This window comes from Bombina bombina, chromosome 5 (assembly GCF_027579735.1).
Source record: "Bombina bombina isolate aBomBom1 chromosome 5, aBomBom1.pri, whole genome shotgun sequence".
Classification (NCBI taxonomy): domain Eukaryota; kingdom Metazoa; phylum Chordata; class Amphibia; order Anura; family Bombinatoridae; genus Bombina; species Bombina bombina.
In genome coordinates this window covers 670,743,345-670,767,435 of record NC_069503.1, presented here as the reverse complement: position 1 = coordinate 670,767,435, position 24,091 = coordinate 670,743,345, and positions in this window count along the sequence as shown.

Genomic DNA, 24,091 nt, shown 5'->3' with positions numbered 1-24,091 from the left:
TTGGGAGGTCGGTCCAGGAGGTCAATAGATGACTGCCACTCTGAGGGAGAGGGGGAGAACAGGCAAACACCGTTGACTTCAAAGGAGGAGAAGGAGAGAGATGGGATTGGAGGTAGGTACTGATAAGTGCAGGAGGGGGAGAGCAGGATCCCAACACTGCTGCAATGTTTCTCACCTGGCCTCGGGGTATGGCTAAAGTTAAGACCACCATGTGTGAGAGCAGCAATGGAAGCAATGTCAGAAGAAGATAGCCAGGTTTCGGTAATTGCTAAAAGGGTGAAAGCATTTGATATAAACAGATCATGAATGGTTGTAAGTTTGTTGCAGACAGAACGAGAGTTCCATAGTGCACAAGTGAAAGGAGTGTGTGCATATGGGATGCATTGGATGGAAATGAGGTTATGTGTATTGCTTTTATAAAAGTTTCTATAAGGAGTGCATGATTGGGTAATGCTGGGAATGAAGGTGGGCCCAGGATTTTGAGAGATGTTGTCTGATGCTAATAGCAGCAAGATGGAAAGTAGGAGTAGGTGAGAATGAGATTTATAGCAGTGGGAGCATTTCTGTGAGGGGGTGCAGTTTATTGATATAGATTTAAAAATAGAAAGTAGTTCATGAGAGCTAAGATATGCAGAAAAAAGGAGAGAGTGGCCAATATAAACTACATGTGGAGAAGGGTAAGGTATGAGCATGTGAGCCTGCTTGTGGAATAGGCATGAGACTGTTAAAAGGAAAAGCAATCCTGAAAACATAGCAGAACATTAAGTGCAAAAAGTTGTTTTGAAATTAAAATATTTTGCTTGCCTCAAATCTTGTTCAATTCTTGTCTAATTCTCAGTGCTTTCACTTAAAGATGTTCACTTAGACAGAGGGGAGCTTAGAGAGATGGAATATTTTGCAAATGCTCAGACCCCAGCAAAGAGGATAACGTGGGGTGTAAATAACAGCTTTTATCAAATCCAAGGCAAACTTCTATTGCATTCCTTGATATTGTCATCGGACTCTGGATCACTTGTTCCGCTACTACTCTGTGAGTACAGATTGTTTATGTTTTTCAATACTGTGACAATCGCATAAGGAAAGTTTTTTCTCTCTCCCCCATCAGGAACAGTTTAGTTTGGGAGTTGGAGATTTGGACTTTCATATACCCAGCTGTCCTTATAAGTTGCAGCATTTGTTGCCGGTATCTGTACTTTGTGTCTTTTATGTACATGTTTGTATTTGTGATATATTTTTGCTAGCAATTGTTTTATATTTTTAACTGTTTGAGATATATGAATTGATTAAAGTATTATTGTACATGGTTTTACATTTTTAGTATTTTTTACATTTGCATTCAGTAATGTCAGCTTCCCCCTTATGATCTATACTTTAGCTTTGTAGCGCAGAATAGCTCCCTGACTTTTTTCTTTGTATTTGTATATTGTAGTTTTGGAAGACTACCATAGATATATTTGTTTGTATAGATCTCCATATTGTGCACAATCAGTGTTTGTTTTATCTGTAAGAACCACCTTTAGCAGCAATAAGTTGAAGTAATTGTTTTGTGTATGACTTTATCAGTCCCTCACATTGTTGCAAAGGAATTTTGGCCCACTGTTCTTTACTACATTGTTTCAGTTCATTGAGGATAGTGGTCATTGTTTATGCACAGCTCATTTAAGGACCCAGCCACAGCATTTCCATTGGGTTTAGGTCTGGACTTTGACTGGACTATAGCAACAGCTTAATTCTTTTATTTTTCAGCCATACTGTTGTAGAATGTGTGTCTGTGTGCTTGGGATCATTGTCCTGTTGCAATTTCAGCCACGCTTTAGCTGTCAAACAGATGGCCTCATTTTTTACTCTAGAATACTTTAGTATACAGAGGAGTTCATAGTTGACTAAAATGATCAAATTATCACCACCCCACTACCGTGCTTGACAGTTGGTGTGAGGGGTTTGTGTATACTTATAAGTATACAAAAGGATAAGAGAGTAGTCACAGCTAAAAAGTGCATGCTGTGAAAAAGAATGACAAGGCAGCACTCAAATTGCGTAAATAACAAGTGGTTTATTTGGTAAACCTACATATGTCAAAAACAATTCACAAAACCCTTAATTATACTAAAAAGGAGTAACTAGTAAACCCAGGCCTGGTTTGTACTTAATCTAACACACTACCGTAAAACTACGGTTATAACAAATGATTGTTCGAAGTATGTGACATGTTTAAACTATGCACTGTTACAAACAAACAAACAATGTGTAAAAGATGTGTGAAAGATAAACTGTTGCAACAAAAATCAAAAGAGACACAGATTAACAAATGTCCGTTTACCAGAGCACTTAGTGTGAGTCACACGCTCTGCAATTGAGAAATGTTACAAAGAAGCAGTTCCAGTGTTACTGATTGGAAGGCCAACTGTTATAGATTACTGAGCAAACAGTCTCACCACATTCGCGGTATGATGTTCCAGTATTCGCTTCAACACTTGCTTTTATAATTACCACTTGATCACTCCAAACTATGCATATTTCTCATGCCGGATCCTGGTAATTCTCCAAACAAAGCGATGTGTGTTAAAGCTCCATAACGGTTTCAGTACCTCCTTGTATTCAAAAACCGGAACTTCTATTCAAGACTGCTGCATGCTTTTCAGTTGTCAGAACCACATCAAAGTAACTCGGTATGCTTTAGACCAGCTGCCAGGGACTTAGCAATCCACTTCAAACAGTTGCCGCTTCACAAAACGTCAGACATGACGCGTTTCGCCCCTCCCCTTAGTGGGCTGACTTTAGGGCCTCATCGGATGCTTGTTTGTGGTGAAAACACCCCTTTTATAGCACAATAGCTATTTAAATATTTAATTGATGACCGTTTAAGCACCATATTGCAACCTCATTTTCAAAGATAAACAAAAACTTTATTGCACAAACATCATATTTGTTAAATAGTTACATGTTATGCAACATATACTTGGGTTTTTCTTTTTCATTCTGGGATGGCAAAATCGAAACTACACAATTTTTCTACCTTTGCAATTTTTTACATCTCTAAACCTTTATTAAGGCTAAACTAATGACCATTATATACACAACCAAAAAAATAATGTATATATTGAGATACCAACAAGTTCTTTAACATTTGTCCCCTACTAAAGACGGTTCTACAGAAAGCATGAGAAATCTATTTTTTCATTCAGGCCATTTGGAGCCAGAGTGTTTAGTCGATAAATCCATCGGGATTCATTCCTCAACAGCATATTATCAACATCACCCCCACGGCGGTGCTGTTTTATGTGCTGGATGCCAGTTACTTTCATGATAGTGAAATCAGAATTATGATACAATTCAAAGTGTCTGGCTACTGGGCTATCCTGCTCTTTGTTCTTAATATCATCCCTATGCTCTCTGACTCGATCTTTCAGATCACGTTTAGTTTTCCCTATATAAAATAGGGGGCATGAGCAATGCAAGAGGTAAATGACACCTGTAGTGTTGCAGGTTATCCATTGTTTTATATTATATTGTCTACCTGTTAAAGTTTCAAATTTACATGTTTTTTGTATAAACCTGCAATACACACAATGCCCACAAGGACTACAGCCTTGCCATTTGCCTCTTGTGCTTAACCAATTGGTTTTCGGTTCTCTTGTGTATTCACTTCTAACAAGCTTATCCTTAAGACTGTCAGCTCTGCGTGCTGTCAACAATGGAAAGTCTCCTACATAGTCTTTTAGTTCAGTATCAATGGTCAACATGTGCCAATATTTATTCATGATGTCTCTAAGTTTGCCCCAGTGTGCGTTGTATTTAGTTATGAGGCGTACCTTATCACCATTTCTTTTAACTACATTCTGTTTATAGAGCAGATCATTTCTTGTGCTGTTCCTAGCCCTTGTCCAGGCCCTCTTAACCTGTCTTTTAGAATATCCTCTTTCAAGGAACCTGGACGACATGTCTTTGGCCTGTGATTCAAACTCCTCTAAGTCAGAACAATTCCTTCTCAACCGAAGGAATTGGCCAACTGGAATGCCAGTTTCTAGGCATTCAGGATGGTGGCTAGTAGCATGTAAAAGGCTATTAGTGGCCATTGATTTTCGATGGACTCTAGTGGTTAAGTGTCTACCTTCTTTCCTAATTGATAGATCTAAGAAAGTTGCTTCATCTTTACTCATTTCACATGTGAGAAAGATGTTGTACCCATTGTCAGAGTTCAAAATACTATGTCCTTAGGAAATTAGATGGCATTGAGGTTGATGAAGACACATGGTTAGTGACCCTTGATGTCGAGTCGTTATACTCCTCGATCCCCCATAATGTGGGAATCAGAGCAATCAGATATTTTCTAGAACAAAGAGGGCATGATTTTCAAAAGCATACTGATTTTGTAATCTCTTTGTTACAACTCATTTTGAATAATAATATATTCCAATTTGATGGAAGATATTATAGACAGCTTCAAGGCACGGCCATGGGTGCCACATGTGCCCCCACATATGCCTGTCTACATCTAGGCTTATGGGAGGCACGAGAGGTTTTCTCGAGTTTTGAATCCCTAGTGGAGGCATATGTGGCACTCTGGCTCCGCTATGTGGACGATATTCTACTCCTGTGGCAGGGCAGCAAAGAGTTGTTTGAAAATTTCTTGAGTATTTTGAACTCTGACAATGGGTACAACATCTTTCTCACATGTGAAATGAGTAAAGATGAAGCAACTTTCTTAGATCTATCAATTAGGAAAGAAGGTAGACACTTAACCAGTAGAGTCCATCGAAAATCAACGGCCACTAATAGCCTTTTACATGCTACTAGCCACCATCCTGAATGCCTAAAAACTGGCATTCCAGTTGGCCAATTCCTTCGGTTGAGAAGGAATTGTTCTGACTTAGAGGAGTTTGAATCACAGGCCAAAGACATGTCGTCCAGGTTCCTTGAAAGAGGATATTCTAAAAGACAGGTTAAGAGGGCCTGGACAAGGGCTAGGAACAGCACAAGAAATGATCTGCTCTATAAACAGAATGTAGTTAAAAGAAATGGTGATAAGGTACGCCTCATAACTAAATACAACGCACACTGGGGCAAACTTAGAGACATCATGAATAAATATTGGCACATGTTGACCATTGATACTGAACTAAAAGACTATGTAGGAGACTTTCCATTGTTGACAGCACGCAGAGCTGACAGTCTTAAGGATAAGCTTGCTAGAAGTGAATACACAAGAGAACCGAAAACCAATTGGTTAAGCACAAGAGGCAAATGGCAAGGCTGTAGTCCTTGTGGGCATTGTGTGTATTGCAGGTTTATACAAAAAACATGTAAATTTGAAACTTTAACAGGTACACAATATAATATAAAACAATGGATAACCTGCAACACTACAGGTGTCATTTACCTCTTGCATTGCTCATGCCCCCTATTTTATATAGGGAAAACTAAACGTGATCTGAAAGATCGAGTCAGAGAGCATAGGGATGATATTAAGAACAAAGAGCAGGATAGCCCAGTAGCCAGACACTTTGAATTGTATCATAATTCTGATTTCACTATCATGAAAGTAACTGGCATCCAGCACATAAAACAGCACTGCCGTGGGGGTGATGTTGATAATATGCTGTTGAGGAATGAATCCCGATGGATTTATCGACTAAACACTCTGGCTCCAAATGGCCTGAATGAAAAAATAGATTTCTCATGCTTTCTGTAGAACCGTCTTTAGTAGGGGACAAATGTTAAAGAACTTGTTGGTATCTCAATATATACATTATTTTTTTGGTTGTGTATATAATGGTCATTAGTTTAGCCTTAATAAAGGTTTAGAGATGTAAAAAATTGCAAAGGTAGAAAAATTGTGTAGTTTCGATTTTGCCATCCCAGAATGAAAAAGAAAAACCCAAGTATATGTTGCATAACATGTAACTATTTAACAAATATGATGTTTGTGCAATAAAGTTTTTGTTTATCTTTGAAAATGAGGTTGCAATATGGTGCTTAAACGGTCATCAATTAAATATTTAAATTAGCTATTGTGCTATAAAAGGGGTGTTTTCACCACAAACAAGCATCCGATGAGGCCCTAAAGTCAGCCCACTAAGGGGAGGGGCGAAACGCGTCATGTCTGACGTTTTGTGAAGCGGCAACTGTTTGAAGTGGAGTGCTAAGTCCCTGGCAGCTAGTCTAAAGCATACCGAGTTACTTTGATGTGGTTCTGACAACTGAAAAGCATGCAGCAGTCTTGAATAGAAGTTCCGGTTTTTGAATACAAGGAGGTACTGAAACCGTTATGGAGCTTTAACACACATCGCTTTGTTTGGAGAATTACCAGGATCCGGCATGAGAAATATGCATAGTTTGGAGTGATCAAGTGGTAATTATAAAAGCAAGTGTTGAAGCGAATACTGGAACATCATACCGCGAATGTGGTGAGACTGTTTGCTCAGTAATCTATAACAGTTGGCCTTCCAATCAGTAACACTGGAACTGCTTCTTTGTAACATTTCTCAATTGCAGAGCGTGTGACTCACACTAAGTGCTCTGGTAAACGGACATTTGTTAATCTGTGTCTCTTTTGATTTTTGTTGCAACAGTTTATCTTTCACACATCTTTTACACATTGTTTGTTTGTTTGTAACAGTGCATAGTTTAAACATGTCACATACTTCGAACAATCATTTGTTATAACCGTAGTTTTACGGTAGTGTGTTAGATTAAGTACAAACCAGGCCTGGGTTTACTAGTTACTCCTTTTTAGTATAATTAAGGGTTTTGTGAATTGTTTTTGACATATGTAGGTTTACCAAATAAACCACTTGTTATTTATGCAATTTGAGTGCTGCCTTGTCATTCTTTTTCACAGCATGCACTTTTTAGCTGTGACTACTCTCTTATCCTTTTGTTTACTATTGTATAGTGACTGCTAGCACCAAAATTGTTTTTTGTTTGTAAACTGGATAGAGTGCACACATTTCTATAATTTATACTTATAAGTATACTTTAATAATGAATTATCAATGTTGCTACTTATGACAAACAAAATCATAACTTCAATAGAAGTGAGTATACTAAGGCATTGACAGACCCATGAGAAACTGCCTGCTTGGGCTTGACAGGTCTGTCAATATAAAAATAAAAGGGGGGGGGGGCAATGCTAGGGAGTGGTGATGTCTCGCCCATAGAAGTCAATGGGAGCGTGATGTCACTACCCACATCACCAGTATTATTTTGCAGTGGAGGGGACCCTATTTGAAGTGGGCCTACACACCTAAGACAGTGCGCTTACTGAAACTAAAAATAGTTTTGGTGTAGACACACTACAAATATTGCAGACGGAACCTAAGTTGGACTAAACCTACTAACTACCTCAGATGATGTTAGTCTCACCAACTAATAGCTGGCGAGACAAACATGGGCGCTATCCTCTTCACAACCTGCACTTCGCTGATTCTAACATATCACATTGGTTGTTATATATCTGAATACAATTGCAGCCTACTCCCCCTAGCACGCCCTGCTAACTTCCCCATAACTCCTATACCTACATCACATCTAATCTTCACTTCCCCTGCACTGCCCAACTAACTCCCCCTTACTGCCTACACCTACGTCACGCCTAACCTACATGCCCCTGGAATGCCCAGCTCAGTCCCTAATACCGCTCACACTTACACAATGTCTAATCTACACTCCACTGGAACGTACCAGGTAACTCCCACATACTGCCTACTGGCTGCAAACTACCTGACTATAATAAAGTATACTAAACTGTAAAGTATTTATAACTATAGGAGCTATGTCACTAAAATTATAAAAAAAAAAATGTTTAAATGATATGCCATGGAGATGCGCTAAAAACATTCGGCTAGATTACGAGTTGTGCGTTAGGCGATGTCAGGCGAGCGTATTAGTGCCGTTGAATGCAGCACAGTTGACGGCTTGATAAGTAGGCCTCTTAAAGAACAAGAAAAAAGGCACCTTCACGGTTATGCGGTTAAAAAGTCTTTAGTTTATTTTCTTGAACAGCAAAACAAATTCTTAAGTTCAGCTCAGGATGGAAAGTTTGGGTTGTTCCCAGTGACCCACTGACGGCTCGCTGGCCGTAATCGTAGTGTTTTGCTGTTCAAGAAAATAAACTAAAGACTTTTTAACCGCATAACCGTGAAGGTGCCTTTTTTCTTGTTCTTTGAGAATTACCTGAGTAATCACTAAAGTGCACACACGGCAGCGATTTCCACCACGCCCCACTACAGGTATTGTGACGGAAGCACGCCCAAGACGTCAACGAGCACACACACGAAGGGGTAACAGAGAAACACAGAACGCCGAGTAAGGACGAGCCGGGCTTCCGCGATAGTGGAGTCTCCAAAGCAGACCACAGGTGAACACCGGGTTTTGTGTAAAAGAGGGAGATGAGTTCCGGACAACGGGCGAATGTGAGTGTTTAACCCAGAAGTGAAGTTTGAAAAGTGTGTACTGAAATTTTGTGAAGGGTGCAATTTATTAAGGTCACATAGCAGTGGGGTTAAAATTGGACTTGGCTACATAAGGATATAAGACAGGTGCTAAGCCTTTGGTGTAAGTAGGCCTCTTAGTCTCAACATTTCCATAGGAATATACCATAGAAGATTAGGAGGAATACAGTTGTGTAGATCTATTTCCACTGCAAAAAGGAGCTCTCTCTAAGGTGTCCAGCTCCTGCATTACTCCATCCCTCAACATATCTTTTTCCTCAGAAGCTTGTGCACTCTCTAGATGAGCATTTCCTTTCTTAATTGCAGACTCTAAGTATGATTTGTCAGGACACCATTTAGCCATTAGTAACATAAAAAGCCGGAATGTATTGTTGGTTATTTTATACCAAGTCTTGCATCTAAGTTTTCAACTTCCCCTTCAATTCTCTCATGAATGTAGCTACCTTAACATAGTGCCTATCACCAGGTCAACATAGAAACTGTCAGTTTTTTTTGACCAAGTAAGTAATTAGGGGAATTATAAGGCCCAGGCTTGCAGTGATTTGATTTTCAGTGAAATCCCTTAAAGGGACAGTAAACACTTTGCAATTACAAGACATTTTCTGGGTTTTTTGCCATGGAATAATTTATCAGCCGATTTTTATCATTTTAAATTAAAAAAAAAGTTACTGCAATTATTTATCAATACCTAAACTCCACCCACTATTTGCCTTATTTGGAGGAGCCAATCTGGGCTTTAGTCCTCAGACAACATGGCTTTCACCAGCTATAATGTTAGTATAAAGTGCATTGTTATGTAGTTGTTATCAGTTAAATCCAATAAGGGACAGATATATAGCAGAGTTAGTCGTAAGAAGTCATCAAGGTGCAATTTAAGCTCCGGGAAAAAGAAATTGCTCAATTTTCAGAGCTAATCTTACATGAAAAGAGGGCAAAACAAACAACAAATAATTGGCTAGATTACGAGGCTGAAAAAGCAGCGTTAACGGGTCCTAAAGCTGCTTTTTCCCTACCGCTGCTATTACGAGTCTTGCAGGTTTAGGGGCACCGCACACTTCTTTGGTCTTACCGCAAAACGACTTACTTAAACTTCGTAAAGTCTTTTGTCTATGGGACTTCCATAACGCTGATATTACAAAAAGTGAGCGGTACACCCTCTACCTCCAAGATCCTTAACGCATTTAAAAGTCAGTAGTTAAGAGCTTTATGGTACAACGCTGTAACATAAAACTCATAACTAAAGTGCTAAAAAGTACACTAACACCCATAAACTACATATTAACCCCTAAACCGAGGCCCTCCCTCATTGCAAACACTAAAATAAAATTATTAACCCCTAATCTGCCGCTCCGGACACCACCGCCACCTACATTATATTTATGAACCCCTAATCTGCTGCCCCCAACATCGCCGACATCTACATTATATTTATTAACCCCTAATCTGCTGCCCCAATGTCGCCGCAACCTACCTACACTTATTAACCCCAATCTGCAGCCCCCAATGTCGCCACCACTATAATAAACATATTAACCCCTAAACCGCCGCACTCCCACCTTGCAAACATTAGTTAAATATTATTAACCCCTAATCTGCCGCTCCCAACGTCGCCGCCACTATACTAAATGTATTAACCCCTAAACCTAAGTCTAACCCTAACACCCCCTAATTGAAATATAATTTAAATAAATCTAACTAAAAACTCCTATCATTACCTAAATAATTCCTATTTAAAACTAAATACTTACCTGTAAAATAAACCTGTCAGGGTGCCAGGAATCAGACTGAGATGAGAAGTGCAAAAATAATCAAACCTATTTATAGCAAAAAATAATAAAATGTCCACAAGTCAAATAACAAGCCAGGAATCAAAACCAGAGCTGGTAGTCAGGCGAGCCGAGTCAGGAGCCAGAGCGAGTAGTCAGACAAGCCGGAATCAGGAACAAGGAGAACAGCAGAGTCAGGAACAAGCTAGGGATCAGGAACCAGGAGGGATGTCAGACAGCCAGGTTATACACAGGAGTTCTCACAAACAGGTCTGAGACAACTCAAGGGCAAAGCATACTGAACAGAGGCCCTTTAAATAATAAGTGATGACATCACAATTCTGAGACTGCATCCTGTCTCACACGGATGATGTACACCAGTCTGGTCATAAAAGGAAGTGCAGGAAATTAGCAGCATCACACAGTATGCACCAGAGTCAGCAAGAGAGGTGAGTAAAATAGCTGCCAGCAGCACATGGCAAGCAAAAGAGGGAAAAAACCCTGAAAGTACTCTCCCCTCAACGACCCCTCCCCCATGGGAGGACAAAAGGCTTATTGGGGAAACGGGCATGGAAGGCACAGAGGAGGGCGGGCACATGAAAATCAGAGGAGGGAACCCATGAACATTCCTCCGTACCGTAGCCCCTCCAGTGAACCAAATACTGTATGCGGCCCCTGGACATACAAGAGTCAATAATGCTGCTGACCTCATACTCCTCATGGTTGTCAACAAAGATAGGACGGGGATGAGGCAACACAGTGGTAAACCAATTACAAACCAATGGTTTCAAGAGGGATACATGAAAAACATTGAAGATGCACATTGCAGGAGGAAAGTCAAGAGTGTAGGCCACAGGATTGACCCATCGGAGTATTCGAAAAGGACCAACATAACGGGGAGCCAGTTTATTGGAAGGCACATGAAAGTTTAAGTTGCGGGAAGACAGCCAAACCCTGTCACCAACCTAGTAGGAAGGCTCGGGCAGATGCTTACGATCAGCCTGGAACTATGGAGCTGCATAGAACGATGAAGGCAATCCTGAATCTGCACCCACGTGGAACGGAGTTGCCTGAGATGCTCCTCCAAAGCAGGAATACCTTGAGACATGAATGAATTGGGCAACAAGGATGGTTGAAACCCATAATTCGCCATGAACGGGGGAATGGGGATAACAGGGATAACTTGGAGGAAGCATTAATAGCACTATTACGAGCAAACTCTGCCCAAGGTAACAGTTCAGACCAATTATTGTGGTGATCTGAGACATAGCAATGGAGGAACTGTTCCAGAGCTTGATTAGACCATTCCGCAGCCCCATTGAGATTGAGAGTGATTTGCCGAGGAGAAGGAAAGCTGGATCCCCATTTGAGCACAAAAGGAACGCCAAAATCTGGAGTCAAACTGGCTATCCCAGTCCGACACTATCTCGTTGGGTAACCCATGTAAATGGAAGACCTCCCGTGCAAAAATTGAAGCAAGCTCCTGAGCGGTAGGCAACTTCTTCAAGGGAATGCAATGTGACATTTTAGAAAAACGGTCACCCACCAAAAGGATAACAGTATTGTCATTGGAAACAGGGAGCTTGACAATGAAGTCCATGGAAAGGTTTAAGAAAACCAACAGGAAGATGTCGAGAAGTCTTATTCTGTGCACAAACTGAGCAGGAGGCAACATATGCAGCAACATCAGAACGAAGACCTGGCCACCAGAATTGTCGAGTGACATTTGGTTCTTGCCTGGGTGACCTGAGGCTTTAGGATAGTGGTAACTGTGCAAAAGTTTAGTTTGATTATTCTCAGGAACAAAACACTTACCACTAGGTTTCTCAGGAGGTGCATTGGTTTGTGCAGCCAGGATCTCCTCCCTCAAGAGAGAAGTCAAATTAGTACATATGGTAGCAAAAATATGGTCAGGAGGTATAACAGGAGTAAGTACAGACTCCTCCTTGGACAGAGGGGAAAATTGTAGAGAGAGGGCATCAGCCCTAACATTTTTACTACCAGGCAGGTAGAAAACCACATAATTAAACTGAGACAAAAATAGCACCCATCTGGCCTATCGGAGCGACAAACGTTAAATTCTTGTGGTCAGTAAGAATGAGCACTGGCACGCTAGTACCCTCGAGACGATGCCTCCATTCCTTAAGTGCCAAAATTATGGCCAGTAATTCCCTGTCGCCAATTTCATAATTGCACTCCGCTGGAGACAATTTCTTAGAGAAGAAACCACACGGATGCAAGAAACCATCAGGCGTAGGATGTTGAGACAAGAGGGCACCTACTGCAGTCTCAGATGCATCAACCTCAAGAACGAAAGGCAGGACAGGGTTAGGATGAGCGAGAACTGGAGCGGCAGCAAAGGCAGTCTTAAGACTATCAAAGGCCTTAATGGCAGAAGGTGACCAATGGAGTGGATCATTCTCTTTACGGGTCATGTCTGTGATAGGCTTGACCAAGGAAGAGAAGTTTTTAATAAACTTTCTGTAGTAATTGGCGAACCCCAAAAAAACACGGAATAGACCGAAGACCAACTGGGCTAGGCCACTGCAGATAACTTGTCCATGGAGATCCCTGCAATGGAGATAACATAACCTAGGAAGGTTACTTGAGTCTGATGTTACTCACATTTCTCGAGTTTACAAAACAGGCCATTCTCACGTAGTCTCTGAGTAACCCGTGTAACATCAAAACGATGAGCTTTAAGCGTGGGTGAGTGTATGAGGATGTCGTCCAAGTACAACACAACACACTGTTGCAACATTTCTCGTAGGACATCATTAATAAATTCCTGCAAAACAGCAAGAGAATTACATAGGCCAAAGGGCATTACAAGATACTCATAATGCCCGCTCCTGGTGTTAAATGCTGTTTTCCATTTGTGGCCCTCCTTGATCCTAACAAGATTGCATGCTCCTCTCAAATCAAGTTTAGTAAAGACCATAGCTCCCTTGAGGCGGTCAAAGAGTTCCGTAATGAGTGGAATAGGGTAAGCATTCTTAATGGTAAGATGATTAAGACCCCTATAATCGATGCATGGTCTTAACTCGCCACCCTTTTTCTTCACAAAGAAGAAGCCTGCCCCTGCAGGAGTGCAGGATTTGCGAATGATCCCCCGCGACAGAGCATCGGCAACATAGTGCTCCATAGCACAATTCTCTGAAACAGATAGAGGGTAAACCAGGCCCTGAGGAGGAATGGCTCCAGGTTGTAGGTCTATGGCACAATCGTAAGACTGGTGAGGAGCAACGTACCAGCACGCACCTTGTCAAAAACATCTAGGAACTCTCGGTACTCCTCTGGCAATAGAGATACCGAAGAAGTGCACAAGACTTTAACTGGTTTCCGAAGACAATTGGAAATACATTGTGGAGACCACGACAAATTTTGGACCTGCGCCAGTCAAGACTGGGATTGTGCTTTTGGAGCCAGGGATAACCCAGAACAACCAGAAAATGTGGAGAGTTTATCACCTGGAACTGGAGGGTTTCAAAATGAAGAGCCCCAACAGCCATGGATAACGGAGCCGTTTTGTGAGTAACGAGTGCGGGCTGAAGGGGCCTGCCATCAATGGCCTCAATAGGACATGGAATGGATGGAGGCAAAACAGGAATGGAGTGCTTTGATACAAAAGCACTGTCAAAGACTATGGTGGAGTCCACCCAGGAAAGGACAACCATGACAAAAGGTTTCTCTTTTAGCATTTCCGGGATGAGGAACCCAAGGTTTGCCCCCGACTGGACCTTAGGTGTGAGCGTTTCTTGGCCGTGTAGGACAAGACCTCAAAAGGTGGCCCTGTAACCCACAATAGAGGCAGAGCCCCTCCCTCCTCCTAAAGGCCCGTTCCGCCGTGGAGAGACGCGTGAATCCCAACTGCATCAGCTCAGCAGTACCTGGTAACTCGGGACAAGGAGGAATGGGAGGAGAGGGAGGCATGGGTGGGAATGAACACGTAGGAGACAACGGAACAGGAGGCTTCCGCAAGCGCTCCTTGAAAGAGGACCTCTCACTTTGCCCATATTTATCAACCCGTCAACTTACTTGCATTCGCCGGCACCAATACGCTCTCCTAAGATAACCTAACATCGCTGCAGCGGACATGAATACGCTCTCCAAAGTTACCAAAAAAGCTGTCAAAAAGCTAGCAGTGGACTGTTGTTAACTAACAGTCCTCGATCTCGCTGCTCTTCTGCTTTTTCCCAGCTTTATTGGTATACTGTCACTAAACACCCACACTATACTAAACTGTTTTACCCCTATCCCGCCGCTCCCGGACCCCGCTGCAACTAAATAAAGTTATTAACCCCTAAACTGCCACTCCCGAGCCCACCACCACCTACATTATACTTATTAACCCCTAATCTGCCCCCCTACACTGCCGCCACCTACAATATGTTATTAACCCCTAATCTGCCCCCCCTACACCACCACCACCTACATTATGTTATTAACCCCTAATCTGCCATCCCCAACGTTGCCGCCACTATATTAAATTTATTAACCCCTAAACCTAAGTCTAACCCTAACACCCCCTATCTTAAATCTAATTTAAATAAATATAAATAAAATTACTATTATTAACTACATTATTCCTATTTAAAACCTATACCTACCTACCTATACTTACCTATAAAATAAACCCTAAGCTAGCTACAATATAACTAATAGTTACATTATAGCTAGCTTAGGGTTTATTTTTATTTTACAGGCAATTTTGTATTTATTTTAACTAGGTACAATAGTTATTAAATAGTTATTAACTATTTAATAACTACCTAGCTAAAATAAATACAAAAGTACCTGTAAAATAAAACCTAACCAAAGTTACAATTTCACCTAACACTAAACTACAATTAAATAAATTACATAAATTAAATACAATTAACTAAATTAAATACAATAACCTAAATTAAATTAAATTAAATTAGCTAAAGTAGAAAAACAAACAAACACTAAATTACAGAAAATAATAAACAAATTACAGAAATGTAAACTAATTACACCTAATCTAATAGCCCTATCAAAATAAAAAAGCCCCCCCAAAATAAAAAACCCTAGCCTAAACTAAACTACCAATAGCCCTTAAAAGGGCCTTTTGTGGAACATTGCCCCAAAGTAATCAGCTCTTTTACCTTAAAAATAATACAAACAACCCCCCCAACAGTAAAACCCACCACCCACACAACCAACCCCCCAAAAAAATACTAACTAAAAAAACCTAAGCTCCCCATTTCCCTGAAAAGGGCATTTAGATGGGCATTGCCCTTAAATAGGGCAGTTAGCTCTTTTGCAGCCCAAAGCCCTAAACTAAAAATAAAACCCACCTAATACACCCTTAAAAAAACACTAAACCCCTGAAGATCGACTTACCGGGAGATGTCTTCATCCAAGTCGGGTGAAGTGGTCCTCCAGACAGGCAGAAGTCTTCATCCAAGACGGGCAGAAGTGGTCCTCCAGACGGTAGAAGTCTTCATCTAGACGGCATCTTCTAACTTCATTCATCCGGCGCAGAGCGGGTCCATCTTCAACACATCCGACGCGGAGCATCCTCTACGGCCGATGACTACCCGACGAATGAAGGTTACTTTAAGTGACATCATCCAAGATGGCGTCCCTTAGATTCCAATTGGCTGATAGAATTCTATCAGCTAATTGGAATTAAGGAAGAAAAAATCCTGATTGGAACAGCCAATAGAATGCAAGCTCAATCCAATTGGCTGTTCCAATCAGCCAATAGGATTGAAGTTCAATTGAAGTTCAATCCTATTGGCTGATTGCATCAGCCAATAGGATTGTTTTTACCTTAATTCTGATTGGCTGATAGAATTCTATCAGCTAATCGGAATCTAAGGGATGCCTTCTTGGATGACATCACTTAAAGGAACCTTCATTCGTCGGGTAGTCGTCGGCCAAAGAGGATGCTCCGCGTCGGATGTCTTGAAGATGGATCCGCTCCGCACTGGATGGATGAAGATAGAAGATGCCATCTGGATGAAGACTTCTGCCGTCTGGAGGACCACTTCTGCCTGGCTTGGATGAAGACTTCTGCCCAGCTGGAGGACCACTTCGCCCGGCTTTGATGAAGACGTCTCCCGGTAAGTCAATCTTCAGGGGGTTAGTGTTAGGGTTTTTTAAGGGTGTATTGGGTGGGTTTTATTTTTATGTTAGGGCTTTGGGCTGCAAAAGAGCTAACTGCCCTTTTAAGGGCAATGCCCATCCAAATGCCCTTTTCAGGGCAATGGGGAGCTTAGCTTTTTTTAGTTAGTATTTTTTTGGGGGGTTGGTTGTGTGGGTGGTGGGTTTTACTGTTGGGGAGTTGTTTGTATTTTTTTACAGGTAAAAGAGCTGATTACTTTGGGGCAATGCCCCGCAAAAGGCCCTTTTAAGGGCTATTGATAGTTTAGTTTAGGCTAGGGTTTTTTTTATTTTGGGGGGCTTTTTTATTTTGATAGGGCTATTAGATTAGGTGTAATTAGTTTAAATTTCTGTAATTTGTTTATTATTTTCTGTAATTTAGTGTTTTGTTCTTTTGTACTTAAGCTAATTTAATTTAATTTAGGTTATTGTATTTAATTCAGTTAATTGTATTTAATTTATGTAATTTATTTAATTGTAGTGTAGTGTTAGGTATTATTGTAACTTAGGTTAGGTTCTATTTTACAGGTACTTTTGTATTAATTTTAGCTAGGTAGTTATTAAATAGTTAATAACTATTTAATAACTATTGTACCTAGTTAAATACAAACTTGCCTGTAAAATAAAAATAAACCCTAAGCTAGATACAAGCTAGCTTAGGGTTTATTTTATAGGAACATATTTAGTTTTAAATAGGAATAATGTTTTATTTATATTTATTTAAATTAGATTTAAGTTAGGGGTTGTTAGGTTTAGGTTTAATACATTTAATATAGTGGCGGCGACATTGGAGACAGCAGATTGGGGTTAATAACATAATGTAGGTGGCAGCAGTGTAGGGGGGCAGATTAGGGGTTATTAACATAATATAAGTGGCAGGGGTGTAGGGGGGGCAGAATAGGGGTTAATAACATAATTTAGGTGGCGGCGGTGTAGGGGGGGAAGATTAGGGGTTAATAACATAATGTAGGTGGCTGCGGTGTAGGGGGGGCAGATTAGGGGTTAATAAGTATAATGTAGGTGGCGGCGGTGTCAGGGGTGGCAGATTAGGGGTGTTTAGACTCGGGGTTTATGTTAGGGTGTTAGGTGTAAACGTAACTTTATTCTCCCATAGGAATCAATGGGATATCGGGCAGTAGAGAACATAAGGTTTAGCTGTTTTCAGACTCCCATTGATTCCTATGGCATCCGCCGCCTCCAGGGCGGCGGACTGAAAAGCAGGTACGCTGGGCCGGAATAGTGCCGAGCGTACCTGGTAGAAATTTGTTAACTATCAAAAGTAGTCAGATAGTGCTGAATTTGCATTCGGAACATCTGTAATGATGTAAGCATCGATCTGTGTCGGACTTTGACCGGTGGATCGTATGTTACATCACAAAATTCTACTTTTGCCAGACTGTAGGGTTTGATAAATAAGGGGAATCATGCTCGCCACAATTACGCTGCGGAATTCCAGTGTATTTGCGGTTGACGGCTTGATAAATAGGCCTCTTAGTCTGATGTCAATCAGGATAAAAAAAGACACCAATGCCTCAAGATCTTCTGGTAAATCTCTGGCAGCAACTTCGTCTTTAATCGCATTATAGAGCCCATGAAAGGAGGCGGCAACAAGGGCTTCATTGTTCCAACCTACCTCTGTGGCAAGCATACGGAACTCAATGGCATACTGAGCAACAGATCTTGTACCTTGCTGAATGGACATGAGTCGTTTAGCAGCAGAGGAGGAGCGAGCCGGAACATCAAATACCCTTCGAAAGGAAGCCACATATTCAGGGTAATTTGAAATCACAAGTTTATTAGTCTCCCACAAGGGATTAGCCCAGGCAAGAGCTGTGTCAGAGAGTAACGATAAGAAATCCCACCTTAGCTCTGTCAGAGGGAAACGCCTGAGGTAACATCTCAAATGAAATTCCCACCTGATTCAAAAACCCTCTGCACTGATTAGGATCACCTCCATAATGCTGAGGTAGAGGTGCAGAACCGGCATGCTCCTGGTAGGATTAGGTGCAGCAGCGGAAACAGGAGTAGCCATAACTTGTGGGACAATTTGGTCCAAATGTGCAGTGCAAGTCAGCAGGGTTTGCAGGGCTAGTTCAAATTGATCCAAGTGGTGATCCTGTTCATCCATCCTGGAAATTATGGCAGGTAAAGGTGGATTATTAGCACCATCAGGATTCATGGCCCTTGCGTAATGTCAGGGTGCCCGGAATCAGACTGAGACGAGAAGTTCAAATATAATCATCCCTTTATTAATAGCAAAAAATAATAAAATGTCCACAAGTCAAATAACAAGCCAGGAATCAAAATCAGAGCTGTTAGTTAGACAAGCCGAGTCAGGAGCCAGAGCGAGTAGTCAGACTAGCCGGAATCAGGAACAAGGCGAACAGCAGAGTCAGGAACAAGCCAGGGATCAGGAACCAGGAGTGATGTCAGACAGCCAGGTTATACACAAGAGCTCTCACAAACAGGTCTGAGACAACGCAAGGGCAAAGCATACTGAACATTGGACCTTTAAGTAATAAGTGATGACATCACAATTCTGAGACTGTATCCTGTCTCACACGGATGATGTACACCAGTCTGGCCATAACAGGAAGTGCAGGAAATGAGCAGCATCACACAGTATGCACCAGAGTCAGCAAGAGAGGTGAGTAAAATGGCTGCCAGCAGCACATAGCAAGCAAAACAGGGAAAAAACCCTAAGCTAGCTACAATATAACTAATAGTTACATTGCAGCTATGTTATGGTTTATTTTTATTTTACAGGCAAGTTTGTATTTATTTTAACTAGGTAGAACAGTTATTAAATATTTAATAACTACCTAGCTAAAATAAATACAAAAGTACCTGTAAAATAAAACCTAACCTAAGTTACAATAACACCTAACACTACACTATAATTAAATAAATTAACTAAATTAATAACAATTAAATAAATTAAATGAAAGTACAAAAAACCCCCCACTAAATTACAGAAAATAACAAACAAATTACAAGATATTTAAACTAATTACACCTAATCTAATAGCCCCATCAAAATAAAAAAGCCCCCTCAAAATAGAAAAAAACCTTAGCCTAAACTAAACTATCAATAGCCCTTAAAAGGGCCTTTTGCGGGGCATTGCCCCAAAGTAATCAGCTCTTTTACCTGTAAAAAAAATACAAACAAACCCCCAACAGTAAAACCCACCACCCACACAAACAAACCCCCAAATAAAATACTCTCTTAAAAAACCTAAGCTCCCCATTGCCCTGAAAAGGGCATTTGGATGGGCATTGCCCTTAAAAGGGCAGTTAGCTCTTTTGTGGCCCAAACCCTAATCTAAAAAATAAAACTCACCAATGCACCCTTAAAAAAACCTAACACTAACCCCCTGAAGATCAACTTACAGTTCTGAAGACCGGTCATCCATCCTCAAGTAAGCGGCAGAAGTCTTCATCCAACCGGGCCGAAGTCCTCAACGTAGCCAGGAGAAGTCTTCATAAAAAGCCAGGTGAAGTGGTCCTCCAGATGGGCAGGAGTCTTCATTCAGATGGCATCTTCTATTTTCATCCATTCGACGTGGAGAGGCTCCATCTTCAAGACATCCGACGCGGAGCATCCTCTTCTTCCGATGACTACCCAATGAATGAAGGTTCCTTTAAGTGACATCATCCAAGATGGTGTCCCTTAGATTCCAATTGGCTGATATAATTCTATCAGCCAATCGGAATTAAGGTAGAAAAAATCCTATTGGCTGATGCAATCAGCCAATTGGATTGAAGTTCAATCCTATTGGCTGATCCATTCAGCCAATAGGATTGAGCTCATATTCTATTGGATCATTGGAATAGCCAATAGAATGCAAGCTCAATCCTATTGGCTGATTGCATCAGCCAATAGGATTTTTTCTACCTTAATTCCGATTGGCTGATAGAATTCTATCAGCCAATCGTAATCTAAGGGATGCCATATTTGATGACATCACTTAAAGGAACCGTCATTCAGTAAGAAGACTTGTGTGAAGAGGATGCTCCGCGTCGGATGTCTTGAAGATGGACCCGCTCCGTGTCGAATGGATGAAAATAGAAGATGCCATCTGAATGAAGACTCCTGCCCGTCTGGAGGACCACTTTGCTCGGCTTGGATGAAGACTTCTCCCGGCTTCGTTGAGGACTTTGGTCCGGTTGGATGAAGACTTCTGCCACTTCCTTGAGGATGGATGTCCGGTCTTCAGGGGGTTAGTGTTAGGATTTTTTAATGGTATATTGGGTGAGTTTTATTTTTAGGTTAGGGTTTGGGCCGCAAAAGAGCTAACTGCCCCGCAAAAGGCCCTTTTAAGGGCTATTGGTAGTTTAGTTTAGGCTAGGGTTTTTTTTTTTCATTTTGGGGGAGCATTTTTTTATTTTGATAGGGCTATTAGATTAGGTGTAATTAGTTTAAATATCTTGTAATTTGTTTATTATTTTCTGTAATTGAGTTTTTTGTTTTTTTTGTTCTTTAGCTAATTTAATTTATTTAATTGTTGTTAATTTAGTTAATTCATTTATTTAATTATAGTGTAGTGTTTGGTGTTATTGTAACTTAGGTTAGGTTTTATTTTACAGGTACTTTTGTATTTATTTTAGCTGAGTAGTTATTAAATAGTTAATAACTATTTAATAACTATTCTACCTAGTTAAAATAAACACAAACTTGCCTGTAAAATAAAAATAAACCCTAAGATAGCTACAATGTAACTATTAGTTATATTGTAGCTAGCTTAGGGTTCATTTTATAGGTAAGTATTTAGTTTTAAATAGGAATAAGTTAGTTAATGATAGGAATTTTTAGTTAGATTTATTTAAATTATATTTAAATTAGGGGGTGTTAGGGTTAGGGTTAGACTTAGGTTTAGGGGTTAATACATTTAGTATAGTGGCAGCAACGTTGGGGGGGGGGGGCAGATTAGGGGTTATTAACATAATGTAAGTGGCAGGGGTGTAGGGGGGGCAGAATAGGGGTTAATAACATAATTTAGGTGGAGGCGGTGTAGGGGGGAAGATTAGGGGTTAATAACATAATGTAGGTGGCTGCGGTGTAGGGGGGGCAGATTAGGGGTTAATAAGTATAATGTAGGTGGCGGCGGTGTCAGGGGTGGCAGATTAGCGGTGTTTAGACTCGGGGTTTATGTTAGGGTGTTAGGTGTAAACGTAACTTTATTCTCCCATAGGAATCAATGGGATATCGGGCAGTAGAGAACATAAGGTTTAGCTGTTTTCAGACTCCCATTGATTCCTATGGCATCCGCCGCCTCCAGGGCGGCGGACTGAAAAACAGGTACGCTAGGCCGGAATAGTGCCGAGCGTACCTGGTAGAAATTTGTTAACTATCAAAAGTAGTCAGATAGTGCTGAATTTGCATTCGGAACATCTGTAATGATGTAAGCATCGATCTGTGTCGGACTTTGACCGGTGGATCGTATGTTACATCACAAAATTCTACTTTTGCCAGACTGTAGGGTTTGATAAATAAGGGGAATCATGCTCGCCACAATTACGCTGCGGAATTCCAGTGTATTTGCGGTTGACGGCTTGATAAATAGGCCTCTTAGTCTGATGTCAATCAGGATAAAAAAAGACACCAATGCCTCAAGATCTTCTGGTAAATCTCTGGCAGCAACTTCGTCTTTAATCGCATTATAGAGCCCATGAAAGGAGGCGGCAACAAGGGCTTCATTGTTCCAACCTACCTCTGTGGCAAGCATACGGAACTCAATGGCATACTGAGCAACAGATCTTGTACCTTGCTGAATGGACATGAGTCGTTTAGCAGCAGAGGAGGAGCGAGCCGGAACATCAAATACCCTTCGAAAGGAAGCCACATATTCAGGGTAATTTGAAATCACAAGTTTATTAGTCTCCCACAAGGGATTAGCCCAGGCAAGAGCTGTGTCAGAGAGTAACGATAAGAAATCCCACCTTAGCTCTGTCAGAGGGAAACGCCTGAGGTAACATCTCAAATGAAATTCCCACCTGATTCAAAAACCCTCTGCACTGATTAGGATCACCTCCATAATGCTGAGGTAGAGGTGCAGAACCGGCATGCTCCTGGTAGGATTAGGTGCAGCAGCGGAAACAGGAGTAGCCATAACTTGTGGGACAATTTGGTCCAAATGTGCAGTGCAAGTCAGCAGGGTTTGCAGGGCTAGTTCAAATTGATCCAAGTGGTGATCCTGTTCATCCATCCTGGAAATTATGGCAGGTAAAGGTGGATTATTAGCACCATCAGGATTCATGGCCCTTGCGTAATGTCAGGGTGCCCGGAATCAGACTGAGACGAGAAGTTCAAATATAATCATCCCTTTATTAATAGCAAAAAATAATAAAATGTCCACAAGTCAAATAACAAGCCAGGAATCAAAATCAGAGCTGTTAGTTAGACAAGCCGAGTCAGGAGCCAGAGCGAGTAGTCAGACTAGCCGGAATCAGGAACAAGGCGAACAGCAGAGTCAGGAACAAGCCAGGGATCAGGAACCAGGAGGGATGTCAGACAGCCAGGTTATACACAGGAGCTCTCACAAACAGGTCTGAGACAACGCAAGGGCAAAGCATACTGAACAGAGGCCCTTTAAGTAATAAGTGATGACATCACAATTCTGAGACTGTATCCTGTCTCACACGGATGATGTACACCAGTCTGGCCATAACAGGAAGTGCAGGAAATGAGCAGCATTACACAGTATGCACCAGAGTCAGCAAGAGAGGTGAGTAAAATGGCTGCCAGCAGCACATAGCAAGCAAAACAGGGAAAAAACCCTAAGCTAGCTACAATATAACTAATAGTTACATTGCAGCTATGTTATGGTTTATTTTTATTTTACAGGCAAGTTTGTATTTATTTTAACTAGGTAGAACAGTTATTAAATATTTAATAACTACCTAGCTAAAATAAATACAAAAGTACCTGTAAAATAAAACCTAACCTAAGTTACAATAACACCTAACACTACACTATAATTAAATAAATTAACTAAATTAATAACAATTAAATAAATTAAATGAAAGTACAAAAAAACCCCCACTAAATTACAGAAAATAACAAACAAATTACAAGATATTTAAACTAATTACACCTAATCTAATAGCCCCATCAAAATAAAAAGCCCCCTCAAAATAGAAAAAAACCTTAGCCTAAACTAAAATATCAATAAAATAAAAATAAACCCTAAGATAGCTACAATGTAACTATTAGTTATATTGTAGCTAGCTTAGAGTTCATTTTATAGGTAAGTATTTAGTTTTAAATAGGAATAAGTTAGTTAATGATAGGAATTTTTAGTTAGATTTATTTAAATTATATTTAAATTAGGGGGTGTTAGGGTTAGGGTTAGACTTAGGTTTAGGGGTTAATACATTTAGTATAGTGGCAGCAACGTTGGGGGCGCCAGATTAGGGGTTAATAAATGTAGGTAGGTTGCGGTGACATTAGGGGTGGCAGATAAGGGGTTAATAAATATAATATAGGTGTCAGGGATGTTGGAGGCAGCAGATTAGGGGTTCATAAGTATAATGTAGGTGGTGGCGGTGTCCGGAGCGGCAGATTAGGGGTTAATAAGTATAATGCAGGTGTCGGCGATGTCGGGGGTGGCAGATTAGGGGTTAATAAGTGTAAGATTAGGTGTGTTTAGACTCTGGGTTCATGTTAGGATGTTAGGTGTAGACATAAATGTTTGGGATGGCAGATTAGGGGTTAATAATATTTAACTAATATTTGTGAGG